Source organism: Rattus norvegicus, chromosome 17 (genome assembly GCF_021556685.1).
Source record: "Rattus norvegicus strain SHRSP/BbbUtx chromosome 17, alternate assembly SHRSP_T2T, whole genome shotgun sequence".
Classification (NCBI taxonomy): domain Eukaryota; kingdom Metazoa; phylum Chordata; class Mammalia; order Rodentia; family Muridae; genus Rattus; species Rattus norvegicus.
Window position 1 is genome coordinate 35,894,057 of NC_141550.1, and position 13,910 is coordinate 35,907,966.

The 13,910-nt window shown below is 42.0% G+C and overlaps 1 pseudogene across 33 annotated transcripts in view; it reads left to right on the forward strand.

Moving 5' to 3' along the window:
* The window catches only part of LOC134482707 (uncharacterized), a 501,539-nt pseudogene that overhangs the window by 276,881 nt on the left and 210,748 nt on the right, over positions 1 to 13,910 (forward strand). For 2 of the 33 annotated variants that reach the window (XR_015641642.1, XR_015641643.1), the window contains exon 6: positions 11,319 to 12,894. The exons of the other annotated variants lie outside the window; for them this stretch is intronic. The product of XR_015641642.1 is annotated as an uncharacterized LOC134482707, transcript variant X35 (transcript). Of the gene's footprint in view, positions 1 to 11,318; positions 12,895 to 13,910 lie in introns of those variants that run through there. 33 annotated transcript variants of the gene reach the window in all.

Below are 13,910 nucleotides of genomic sequence, written 5' to 3' on the forward strand. Positions count from 1 at the left end.
TCCTTCAGTCTCTGTTTTAATCTTTGCCTCTCTATTCCCTGCCAAGGGTATTCTTGTTCCCCTTTTAGAGAAGGAGTGAAGCATTCACATTTTGATCATCCGTCTTGAGTTTCATGTGTTCTAGGCATCTAGGGTAATTCAAGCATTTGGGCTAATAGCCACTAATCAGTGAGTGCATACCATGTATGTCTTTCTGTGATTGGGTTAGCTCACTCAGGATGATATTTTCCAGTTCCAACCATTTGCCTACAAATTTCATAAAGCCGTTGTTTTTGATAGCTGAGTAATATTCCATTGTGTAGATGTACCACATTTTCTGTATCCATTCCTCTGTTGAAGGGCATCTGGGTTCTTTCCAGCTTCTGGCTATTATAAATAAGGCTGCAATGAACATAGTGGAGCACGTGTCTTTTTTATATGTTGGGGCATCTTTTGGGTATATGCCCAAGAGAGGTATAGCTGGATCCTCAGGCAGTTCAGTGTCCAATTTTCTGAGGAACCTCCAGACTGATTTCCAGAATGGTTGTACCAGTCTGCAATCCCACCAACAATGGAGGAGTGTTCCTCTTTCTCCGCATCCTTGCCAGCATCTGTTGTCACCTGAGTTTTTGATCTTAGCCATTCTCACTGGTGTGAGGTGAAATCTCAGGGTTGTTTTGATTTGCATTTCCCTTATGACTAAAGATGTTGAACATTTCTTTAGGTGTTTCTCAGCCATTCGGCATTCCTCAGCTGTGAATTCATTGTTTAGCTCTGAACCCCATTTTTTAATAGGGTTATTTGTCTCCCTTCGGTCTAACTTCTTGAGTTCTTTGTATATTTTGGATATAAGGCCTCTATCTGTTGTAGGATTGGTAAAGATCTTTTCCCAATCTGTTGGTTGCCGATTTGTCCTAACCACAGTGTCCTTTGCCTTACAGAAGCTTTGCAGTTTTATGAGATCCCATTTGTCGATTCTTGATCTTAGAGCATAAGCCATTGGTGTTTTGTTCAGGAAATTTTTTCCAGTGCCCATGTGTTCCAGATGCTTCCCTAGTTTTTCTTCTATTAGTCTGAGTGTATCAGGTTTGATGTGGAGGTCCTTGATCCACTTGGACTTAAGCTTTGTACAGGGTGATAAGCATGGATCAATCTGCATTCTTTTACATGTTGACCGCCAGTTGAACCAGCACCATTTGCTGAAAATGCTATCTTTTTTCCATTGGATGGTTTTGGCTCCTTTGTCAACAATCAAGTGACCATAGGTGTGTGGGTTCATTTCTGGGTCTTCAATTCTATTCCATTTGTCTATCTGTCTGTCTCTGTACCAATACCATGCAGTTTTTAGCACTATTGCTCTGTAATACTGCTTGAGTTCAGGGATAGTGATTCCCCCTGAAGTCCTTTTATTGTTGAGGATAGTTTTAGCTATCCTGGGTTTTTTGTTATTCCAGATGAATTTGCAAATTGTTCTGTCTAACTCTTTGAAGAATTGGATTGGTATTTTGATGGGGATTGCATTGAATCTGTAGATCGCTTTAGGTAAAATGGCCATTTTTACTATATTAATCCTGCCAATCCATGAGCATGGGAGATCTTTCCATCTTCTGAGGTCTTCTTCAATTTCTTTCTTCAGTGTCTTGAAGTTCTTATTGCACAGATCTTTTACTTGCTTGGTTAAAGTGACACCGAGGTACTTTATATTATTTGGGTCTATTATGAAGGGTGTCGTTTCCCTAATTTCTTTCTCGGCTTGTTTCTCTTTTGTGTAGAGGAAGGCTACTGATTTATTTGAGTTAATTTTATACCCAGCCACTTTGCTGAAGTTGTTTATCAGCTTTAGTAGTTCTGTGGTGGAACTTTTGGGATCACTTAAATAAACTATCATATCATCTGCAAATAGTGATATTTTGACTTCTTCTTTTCCGATCTGTATCCCCTTGACCTCCTTTTGTTGTCTGATTGCTCTGGCTAGAACTTCAAGAACTATATTGAATAAGTAGGGAGAGAGTGGGCAGCCTTGTGTAGTCCCTGATTTTAGTGGGATTGCTTCAAGTTTCTCTCCATTTAGTTTCATGTTAGCAACTGCTTTGCTGTATATGGCTTTTACTATGTTTAGGTATGGGCCTTGAATTCCTATTCTTTCCAGGACTTTTATCATGAAGGGGTGTTGAATTTTGTCAAATGCTTTCTCAGCATCTAATTAAATGATCATGTGGTTTTGTTCTTTCAGATTGTTTATATAATGGATCACGTTGATGGTTTTCCGTATATTAAACCATCCCTGCATGCCTGGGATGAAGCCTACTTGATCATGGTGGATGATTGTTTTGATGTACTCTTGGATTCGGTTTGCCAGAATCTTATTGAGTATTTTTGCGTCGATATTCATAAGGGAAATTGGTCTGAAGTTCTCTTTCTTTGTTGGGTCTTTGTGTGGTTTAGGTATAAGAGTAATTGTGGCTTCATAGAAGGAATTCGGGAGTGATCCATCTGTTTCAATTTTGTGGAATAGTTTGGATAATATTGGTATGAGGTCTTCTATGAAGGTTTGATAGAATTCTGCACTAAACCCGTCTGGACCTGGGCTCTTTTTGGTTGGGAGACCTTTAATGACTGCTTCTATTTCCTTAGGAGTTATGGGGTTGTTTAACTGGTTTATCTGTTCCTGATTTAACTTTGGTACCTGGTATTTGTTTAGGAAATTGTCCATTTCCTGTAGATTTTCAAGTTTTGTTCAATATAGGCTTTTATAGTAAGATCTGATGATTTTTTGAATTTCCTCTGAATCTGTAGTTATGTCTCCCTTTTCATTTCTGATTTTGTTAATTTGGACACACTCTCTGGGTCCTCTCGTTAGTCTGGCTAAGGGTTTATCTATCTTGTAGATTTTCTCAAAGAACCAACTTTTGGTTCTGTTGATTCTTTCTATGGTCCTTTTTGTTTCTACTTGGTTGATTTCAGCTCTGAGTTTTATTATTTCCTGCCTTCTACTCCTCCTGGGTGTATTTGCTTCTTTTTGTTCTAGAGCTTTTAGGTGTGCTGTCAAGCTGCTGACATATGCTCTTTCCTGTTTCTTTCTGCAGGCATACAGCGCTATGTGTTTTCCTCTTAGCACAGCTTTCATTGTGTCCCATAAGTTTGGGTATGTTGTACCTTCATTTTCATTAAATTCTAAAAAGTTTTTAATTTCTTTCTTTATTTCTTCCTTGACCAGGTTATCATTGAGTAGAGCATTGTTCAATTTCCACGTATATGTGGGCATTCTTCCCTTATTGTTATTGAAGACCAGTTTTAGGCCGTGGTGGTCTGATAGCACGCATGGGATTATTTCTATCTTTCTGTACCTGTTGAGGCCTGTTTTTTGACCAAGTATATGGTCAATTTTGGAGAAAGTACCATGAGGAGCTGAGAAGAAGGTATATCCTTTTGCTTTAGGATAGAATGTTCTATAAATATCCGTTAAGTCCATTTGGCTCATGACTTCTCTTAGTCTGTCTACGTCTCTGTTTAATTTCTGTTTCCATGATCTTTCCATTGATGAGAGTGGGGTGTTGAAATCTCCCACTATTATTGTGTGAGGTGCAATGTGTGTTTTGAGCTTTAGTAAGGTTTCTTTTACGTATGTAGGTGCCCTTGTATTTGGGGCATAGATATTTAGGATTGAGAGTTCATCTTGGTGGATTTTTCCTTTGATGAATATGAAGTGTCCTTCCTTATCTTTTTTGATGACTTTTAATTGAAAATTGATTTTATTTGATATTAGAATGGCTACTCCAGCTTGCTTCTTCTGACCGTTTGCTTGGAAAGTTGTTTTCCAGCCTTTCACTCTGAGGTAGTGTCTGTCTTTGTCTCTGAGGTGTGTTTCCTGTAGGCAGCAGAATGCAGGGTCCTCATTGCATATCCAGTTTGTTAATCTATGTCTTTTTATTGGGGAGTTGAGACCATTGATGTTGAGAGACATTAAGGAATAGTGATTATTGCTTCCTGTTATATTCATATTTGGATGTGAGGTTATGTTTGTGTGCTTTTCTTCTCTTTGTTTTGTTTCAAGATGATTAGTTTCTTGCTTCTTCTAGGGTATAGCTTCCCTCCTTATGTTGGGCTTTACCATTTATTATCCTTTGTAGTGCTGGATTTGTAGAAAGATATTGTGTAAATTTGGTTTTGTCGTGGAATATCTTGGTTTCTCCATCTATGTTAATTGAGAGTTTTGCAGGATACAGTAACCTGGGCTGGCATTTGTGTTCTCTTAGGGTCTGTATGACATCAGTCCAGGATCTTCTGGCCTTCATAGTTTCTGGTGAGAAGTCTGGTGTGATTCTGATAGGTCTGCCTTTATATGTTACTTGCCTCTGAGTGCTGGGATTATAGGTGTGTGCCACCATGCCAAGCTAAAATAAAATTTTAAAATAAAAAAAGAAAGATGTATGTGACCTTACCCCTTCAACCAATACCAGCTGGGTACAACCCACTGAGGTCGCATTGACTTTTGAAGCTTCTTCTCGGAAGACAGTAATAAGTTCCTCCAAACGCCTTAATTTTACTTCTTCTGGAACGTCATCCTTCAGCCTATGATATGCTCGTGTCTTCTATAAAACAAAACAGGATAACGGTCATTAAGGACTTGTAGAATCCTCAGAGCCAGGTTTACTTATACAGTTTTCCCTTGGGCCAGGGATGTGAGCAGGGGTGGGCAGTGTTGGTGGTCTCTTCCGCTCTGCAGCCTCAGGACTGCCCACCTTACCAGGCGGTGAGGTCTCTCTCCCACGGGGTTTGGGAGCAGAGCCATCACCTTCCTTCCTAGTGGTTTTTGCTTGTTTCTTTTTGAGACACAATCTCATATGGATGGTGCTCAGCTCCATCTTGCTGTGTAGTCGAGCTGACTTTGAAACATCTGTTGTTATGCCTCTACCTCCCAAGTGCTGGGATTATGGGCGTGCGGTCCTTCTTAGCTTGTTCTCGATTGAGTGCTTTTTGGGAAATCAGTTTGCTCACTGAAAGATACTGGGAAGTCATATAGCCTTTGGATTAATGGCAGCTCTGCCCCCATGCCCTTCTGAGGACCTCACTGAGCATCAGAGGAGGGCCATTCCTTTATCTGTGAAAGAAATACTATAATCTCGTAAAGCCCCAAGAGCCTTTTCAGGAAATGGTTGCTTTAGGTTTGCTATCCTCCCACGGATTTCACTGAAATATCGATCGAATACCATGTACTGTGTGGTCACCTCTCATCCAGTAACAAGCAGCTGTTTTAAAATAATGTTGTGAATACACCTGGCTGCCTCCATTATCCTGGAGTATCCACCTCTTCTCCACCCTTTTCTGACCTGATGGACCCAATGCTGTTACTCCCCCTCTATACATTTGATTCCTTTTCTAGGTGCCTCGTTGAATATGGGTTCTGTGGGATATACTATGCTTTAGTTTCAAGTTCATTCTTTCTCTCCTTGTATTTTTCACTTGTTTATATACTTGGGGTGTGTGTGTGTGTGTGTATGTGTGTTTGAGTGTGTGTGTGTGTGAGTGAGTGTATGTGTGTTTGAGTGTGTGTGTATGTGTGTTTGAGTGTGTGTGTGTGAGTGAATGTATGTGTGTTTGAGTGTGTGTGTATGTGTGTTTGAGTGTGTGTGTGAGTGACTGTATGTGTGTTTGAGTGCGTGTGTGTGAGTGTATGTGTGTTTGAGTGTGTGTGTGAGTGTATATGTGTTTGAGTGTGTGTGTGAGTGAGTGTATGTGTGTTTGAGTGTGTGTGTGTGATGAGTGTATGTGTGTTTGAGTGTGTGTGAGTGAGTGTGTGTTTGAGTGTGTGTGTTTGAGTGAGTGTATGTGTGTTTGTGTGTGTGTGAGTGAGTATATGTGTGTTTGAGTGTGTGTGTGTGAGTGTATGTGTGTTTGAGTGTGTGTGTGAGTGAGTGTATGTGTGTTTGAGTGTGTGTATGTGCGTGTGTGTATGTGTATTTGAGTGTGTGTGTGAGTGTATGTGTGTTTGAGTGTATGTGTGTTTGAGTGTGTGTGTGTGAGTGAGTGTATGTGTGTTTGAGTGTGTGTGTGTGAGTGAGTGTATGTGTGTTTGAGTGTGTGTTTGAGTGAATGTATGTGTATTTGAGTGTGTGTGTGAGTGTATGTGTGTTTGAGTGTGTGTGTGTGAGTGAGTGTATGTGTGTTTGAGTGTGTGTGTGTGTGTGTGTGTGTGTGTGTGTGTGTGTGTTGTTTCTTCTCCTTCCATCCTATGGATCCCAGGAATCAAAGTCAGGTCAGTTGGCTTGGAATTAAGCACCTTTGCCTGCTAAGCCATATCATAGCCCTGTTTTAAATAGTTAACAATATTATTTTATAAGTGTAAAGTTAATTACAGTCCTGGCCAATGACCACTCCAAACCTAGGCTTCTGCCATTGGCCATTAAAGACTTCTACACAAAGTTTGTTTTCTAGTTTTCAAGGACACATATTGGTCTTCTTTTCATTGCTATGACAACATGTCTGAAATAATCACCATATAAGGAGGAAAGGCTTACTTTGGCTTACAATCTCATTTTTGTGAGGTTACTTTGGCTCATGAAGTCTCATTTCATGGACACTTTGTTATTGCTTAGAGCCTATAGCAGGAAGATGGATCATGGTGGGAGACTGTGATAGAAGATGCCTGGGAAGCTATGAAAGATAGATGGTTAGGTGGCTGGGGGGTCCCAATATCCCCTTGAAGGAGAGCCTTCTAAAGGGCTAACTTTCTCTTGTAGGCCCTACCTTTTAAAGGTTCCACCACATCTCATTTTGTTCCAGGGGCAATTGACTTAGCTTTTAATACATAGGTCTCAGGAGGATTTTCTAGTTCCAAATTTCTCCCATTAGGTTGTGCTGGTACAATCCTGTTGCCTGATTGCTGTGGTCTTGGTGACTACAGAGAACCAGAATCATGCAGTGTGACCTGAACACCACTCCTCACCTTTCTTGTTGGGCCTATTCATAAAGGTGGAGAGAGTTCTTTGCCTTGCTCGGTTCATTTGTCCTTTAGCCCAGAAAGTGTTTAATTCTGAGAAAGCTGTGTCTTAGCCAAGCTAAATACTTTCTCAAAGGTTCAATAACTACACTGTGGTAGAGGAATAAAGGTGTTCTCATGAGATAGTATTCAGTGTTTTGAGAATTGAAATTCTAGTGGGTGCCTGTTCTCTGTGCTTTGTTTTTTTATGTATTGAATAAAAACTAGTGAGGACAATGCCATCTTGCCCTGCTGTCCACCCTCACCTTTTGCCCTCTCAGCTTGCTAATTTATTGACATCAGCCTGTATCTTTTCATACGCATCCTCTCCTATTTTCTGGCTTCCTATACTTATGAGAAACAAACTTTGCTGTGTTTAAGGCACTTTAAGATGTTCCTCTGTTTTAAGATATCCTTGAAAGCATTTGCCGTGGAACTCATTTCCTGCTTTCATTTTGGCCTCAGTCAGACAAGTCAAGACTGAAGTTGGGGTGAAAAGTTCATTCTCCGGAAGTATAGTCAGTGCCCAGAGCAGCTCTCCATGCCCCTCCTATGCCTGCTCCTGGATGTGACACTTTGGAGAAGGACCAAGAAAAGGCATCTGCTTGTGGTCTGTTTGCTGTTGGCCCTTCATCTCCTGTTTGTGACCCTGAGCTCTTGATAAATATGTGATACTCACAACCAGTCTAAGGACTCACTATCTACCTCTAGTGTCTGCCTCAGGGTTTTAAGGTAGAAACTTGTAACCTGCAATTATTGTAGTTGCCAGAGATCAACACTAAACATGAAATAGGAAACAAGAAGAGAAGAACATAGAAGCAAGGCACCTTAGGTGTGATTACAATGTGTTGTCTTATAAAAACTGTGTTTGGTGACTCTGTGTGCATATACACCTGTATACCTACACTATCCTAGGCCCTACATGCTTTTGCCTGAGTCTTTGTTGGTATATATATGACCCCTGTTATCCTTTTTCCAGCTTCACCCAAAGTGCCCATGCTTGTCACTGTGTGCATTAGAAAACACATTGTTACTTTGTTGTAATTGCATTTTTAATTTATATGAGTTATGGGTCCCATTTATTTCTTTGTATCTCTTTCCCTGGGCACTAGATTTCCAATTGCTCTTTATTGTGTATACATCATGTTCATTTCATTCACCTGCTCATAATGTAGTCTAGATTTTGTTCATATTCTCTCCCAGGGTTGAGTGTCACATTTTCTCTGTGTCATCTTCCCCAAAATATGACTGCTATAAGAAATTTTAGACACACTTCTTATTGGAGAATACCAAGGAGTGAGGAATTTGGGTCTAAACTAATTTATTTACTGTATCCTAGGCAGCACGGACAGATGGGTGCCTGTTCTCTGGGTGATTTATAAAGTTCTCTCAGACTCTTTCTCATCAGTAGGAGACCATGCCAGCATGAGTGTTAAATACTCACTTTCCCCAGCAACACATGGCATTATTGAACTTCCTATTTTCCCTCCTTCTAAGGTGATATTTATTTTACTTTGATTTGATTATTGATGAGAGATTATGTCTTTGCATTTGATTATGTCTTTAAAGTTTATTTTCTTGTATAAATTTCCCTTCACATTTATTTAGAAATTTTCCACTGAAAGTGTTTTTTTAAATATTATTTTTCTATTTATACATTGGTACTTTTTGTATACTCAGGGAAGCGTTGCATGATCATGATTGTTGGCTCTTCTCTGTGAATCTCTCTCTCTCTCTCTCTCTCTCTCTCTCTCTCTCTCTCTGTGTGTGTGTGTGTGTGTGTGTATTCCTGCCAAGGCTTGCAGGAGGCGGTCAGAGGATAACTTTGGGTGTCATTCCCTCTTTGAGACAAACTGTGAATGCCTGGCTAGCTGTGGATTTTCCTGTCAGTACCTCCTGTCTCTCCTTTAGGAGTGCTGGGCTTAATAGAGTATCCTGCTTTTATGTAAGATCTGGAGATTTGATCTCAAGTCCCCAAACTGGGCCATCTCTCCAGCCCCGTTATACTGTTTATTGAAAAGAACTCTTCAATTTTGATACAATTCTATCCATTGGTCTATATTTCCCTTTGTTCTGTTAAAATAAGAAATCCTTGGTAGATAGGACAAGGGTTCATTTTCCATAGGTGGCCTTCTTCTGAGGGTCCTGGCTACTTTTGCTACTCTGATAGGCCCCTTTGTCTTTCTCCTCTTTCAGGTTCATGATTTTTTGCCATGATGATGTTTTATTTTAGTTTGATTGTATGCTTACATCTTACTTAATTTGTTACAGCAACAAAAAACTGACTAATACAAGTGTTCTAATCTCTTAGAGCAAATTCGTGACAAAGATGATAATACATATAATCCATCAAATAATGCTGAAATAGCTACAGAAATTGAAGATTTAGGATTGAGTTTTATTTTTTCAAATTGGACTTCGGTATCCACAAACTTTACTTTTCTATGTACATTTTCAAATATTATTAATATATCAAGTTTTATAATTTTTAATTGAACTTTGATACAAATTTAGATCCAAATATCAGCTTTTAAAACTACTCTTTTTTTTTTTTTTTTTTTTTTTTTTTTTTTTTTTGGAGCTGGGGACCGAAACCAGGGCCTTGCGCTTCCTAGGTAAGCGCTCTACCACTGAGCTAAATCCCCAGCCCCAAAACTACTCTTAATTTATTCTGTCACATTCTATGAACCTTCCTTCTTTTATTATTTTCTTTAAATATTTATCTATTATTTATTTTATTTTATTTTTTATTTTTTATTTTTTTGGCAAGGCTTCTCTATATAATTTTGGCTGTTATGAACTCTCTCTGTAGACTTTGCTGGCCTCAAACTCACAGAGATTTGCTTGTGTTTGCCTACTGAGTGCTGGAACTGAAGGCGTGCGCTCCTACCTCCCAACTAGCTGTAAACCTTCTCTTAGCTGAGACTATTCTTCCAAGATAAGTAGATTGCCACATTTGGATGCTGAATTTGCAGTGCCCATGTGTTAAGGCTTGTCCCCCATCTTGCATTGTTGGGAGGTGGAATCGTTGGATGGTATGACTTCCTATGTGGCATGTCAGTCTTTCCTCTTCTTCTCTCACTTCTAGGCTATACTGGGAACAGTTTTGCTCAGTCACACCTCGACTATGACATGCTTCATTGCCACAAGCCCATAGTAGCAGAGCTAGCCTATCATGGTACACCCAAAACGATGAGGTCCAAAAACCAAAACAACAACAATAACAACAACAACAACAACACCCCAATACACACACACATACATAACAAACAAATAAAAACAACCTTTTCTCTTTATAAATTGACTATTTCAGCCATTTTGTTATAGCAACAACAACAAAAAAAAATCAACTCACACAAAATTTCTAAAGATGTGGAGGTAATGTATGACGTAGTGTAGAACTAGAGTTTCATAAAGGTTACTCATTGTCAGAGCCCGAATGTGCAGAACTAGAGTTTCATAAAGGTTGCTCATTGTCAGAGTCCAGATGTGCAGGGCGGGACGTGCCTGAGGGAGAGCCAGAGATCGGACTTGCCAAACCAGCTATCAGCCCCAAGGACACTGACCATCCGTAGCTACCCCCTCCCCTTCCTTCACCCCCCTGAGTGAGATGAGTCACCCTACCTGCCTGCCGAGCTGCTGGAGAGCACGTACTCCTTGCTGATGTAATTTCGCGCCGAAAGTAACTGTGCACCATTTGAATTGACCAATCATGTGCAACCGCGTGAACGCCCCTTACCTCCCCTATATAAACCCCCGAGTCTGGAGGCTCGGGGTCGATTCCTCTGTCTCCTGTGTGAGATACGTGTCGACCCGGGATCCCGCTAAGACCTGGGATCTCGTTAATAAAGCTACCTCTTGCTGTTACATCAAGAATGGCTCCTCGTGATTCCTGGGGGCACCCCACCCTGCGATCGGAGCGAGAGACGTGGTTCCCCGTTTAGGGGTACGCTCTTTCATTTGGGGGCTCGTCCGGGATCGGAGCGTGACCCCCCGGAACCCCGAATGCCCCTTGGAGGTACGTTGGTGTGAGTGTTGAAAGCGGCCGCCGTGTATGTGTATGTATGTGTGCGTGTATGTTGTGCTTCTCGTACTGTGTATTGTGCCATGGTCTAAGGTTTAATTTGAGTGTGCTCGGGTGGAAGGGCTTCCCACCCCGAATGTGAGCGCACCCCGTATTTGAGTGCACTCGGGCGGAAGGGTTTCCCGCCCCGGACAGAGAGTACACTTGGGCAGATGGGTTTCCTGCCCCGTATTTGAGTGTACTTGAGCGGAAGGGTTTCCCGCTCCGGACAGGCGCCTGTGAGTAGAAGGGTTTCCTACTCCGAATAGTCTTTTTCTTTCTTTTTTTCCTTTTTAGAAAGCGCACCGGGGGACGCCCCAATCGCGCAGGTTCTGGGACGCGTGAGAGACGTTCCACGAGCCGAATTTTGTCGGGAGGACCCGGCAACGGACAGTCAAAAAGATCTGACTGTGACTTGACTTCGGAGGTTGCGTTCGGCTGCCTATTTGAGTATAGGCATGGACAAGTGTGCTTAGATGTGTTAGTGTCTGTTGTCTGTATTCTATTCCTGTGTTTGGTATCCCAGAAGCAGCTACGGTTAAGCTGAAGTTTGGGCCAGGTACTGAAGGTACCAGGCATCTGTGGAAATTGATTATAGGATGCTTTGTCTTGGTCTTGTTTGTCTGGATTGTTTTCTGTGGTATTGTAAAATAGTGTTTTATCTGTGCTTGTGCTCGCAGCCAGCTGTGATAAGCTGGGGAAGAGTTAAATTTTGCCTGGGAGTAAAGAATCTTAAAGGCGGAGTTTCAGCAGGTATGACACTTAGTGCGTAGCTGCCTAAAAGATCAGAAATGCTGTTAACAGGCTATAAAGGGAGGACAGGCTGTGTTAGAAATGCTACAGGAAGAATAATCTAAAAAGGCTGAGAGCTAGGTGGGGCTATAAGGAATTTCTGACATTTGCTCACAGTAGGAGAGCGCTCATTTAGAGAAGTTCTTTAAGGAAGCCTGCCTTATCTGCGGTCTTTATTCCAAGGGAGGAGTCAGTCTCCAGCACTAAATTACTTGGAGGTGGCCAAGGTCAGGATTAATGTTTTCTTTTCCTTGGCCCCTTTAAACCCAGTGAGACAGTTTGGTAAAGGGCTACTACTGAGGTCCTGATAGCCCCAGGTGAACTGGTTACAATTCTTTTATCAGCCCCCTGGCATCTAGCACCCAGGTTCTAACCATCTCTCCATCCTTTTGTTATTAGTTGTTACTAAAAGCCTAGTGTCATTTGGAGGCAAGTTCTCTTGAGAGACAAAGCTACGGAGCTCACACTGAAGAGAGATGCTCCTTGAGGGAAAACCTAACTCTAGAGAGATAGTCGATAACAGATTGGCTGCCTCTCTGCTCACCTTTCCGTTTCATAGACAAAGCTTGTGCTTATTTGTACAATGGCCTTTTCGTTCCAAGAAAGGCCTCCTGGTTTAACTGTGTGACTAAATGCTGTTTGCCCTCTTCGGTAGACTCTATTCTCAAGATTCTCTTGTTTTCTCACCATCCCATTTGATATGCTTGTTAGTAACTGTTACAGGTCTTCTTTACCACCGAGGAAAGACAGAATCCTACTAGAGGCCAGAAAAAAAGGGTTCCAATACGGATAGAAGGCCCTCACTTCTGCCTGCTCTCTTCATACCCCTGAAGGTAGGGAGTGCTCCAGGTCTGCCCCCAGGCTCCAAGGGTCGGTCTCCTAGGGGCTGGAAAATGCCCCACCAATCTGGCTAAGATAAGGAAAAGATATGAAGAGAAAGTTACAGAAACTTGAAGGGTTAAGCTAAGTCACTGAGAGAGTTATTGTAAGTTGTAGAGAAAATAAGTTGATGCGTGGTTCAGGGTCTGTGCAGAAAAGTGGACAGCACCTAATAGCTGTAGAAGAAGATGCAGAGAGACTGAAAAAAAAAAGAAAGAAAGAGGATAAAAAGAGCAGGAAGCTAGGGAAGAAAAGAGACAAAAAGAAGAGGAAATTAGAGAGCTAAAGAGAGATAGAAGACAAGAGAGGAACATATACTGGCCACAGTAGTTAGGGAACCTAGGAAGATAGTACCTGGCAACAGAAGAGAATTCCTGGCTAAAGATCAGTGTGCCTAATACGAAGAAAAAGGACATTGGGTCAGGGACTGCCCCAGAAAGAACAAGAGGGGACACTGGAGAGCCTCTTGGTGCTGGCTATGCACAGAGATAGAAGGGAAGCCCGCCCAGTTGTTTTGTGGAGACAGGGACCCAATGCTCTGTGCTCCTATGCCCCCCAGTGGGCCAATATCCAAAGACCTTGAGTGCAAGGGGCTACTGGCAACGAACAATATTTATGGACTGCCCGAAGAACAGTGGACCTTGGCGTGGGCCGGGTAACCCACTAGTACATGGTCATCCCTGACTGCCCCTATCCCTTGCTCATGAGAAATTTGCTGTCCAGAATGGCTTGTGTGGGCTGAAATGGCTGGGTGAGGCCATGTGTATGCATATCTGCAGACTGTGTATGTGGAGCTTAAGACCTATCTCAGTGCACCAGTACCTGATACTGGGAGATGTGTGACTTAGTCCTGATCTGCCTGGAACACATCACTCCTGCCAGCCGGGCACTAACAATTATCACCCAATCCAGGACTTAAACTGTGATAGAGTGGCTGATGTTCTGCCTTTGAATAGAGTGTCCCAAAAGATGGGACCACTGGTCAGCTGCCATGGACTAGATTCTCCACCGGTTGGGGACAATCTGGTCACTTTGCTGCCCAATCCGGACCTGGAGCCACCACAGCACAAGTGTCAAGTACTGGCAGAAGCCCATGGGTGGAGGAAAGACCTCTGCGACTGGCTGATTGACCCCTGCTGAAAGCCGAGGACCTTGTCCACAGACGGGAACAGTTCTCTTCATGAATGAAGGTCAGAGACAAGTGGGTGCTGCCATGGT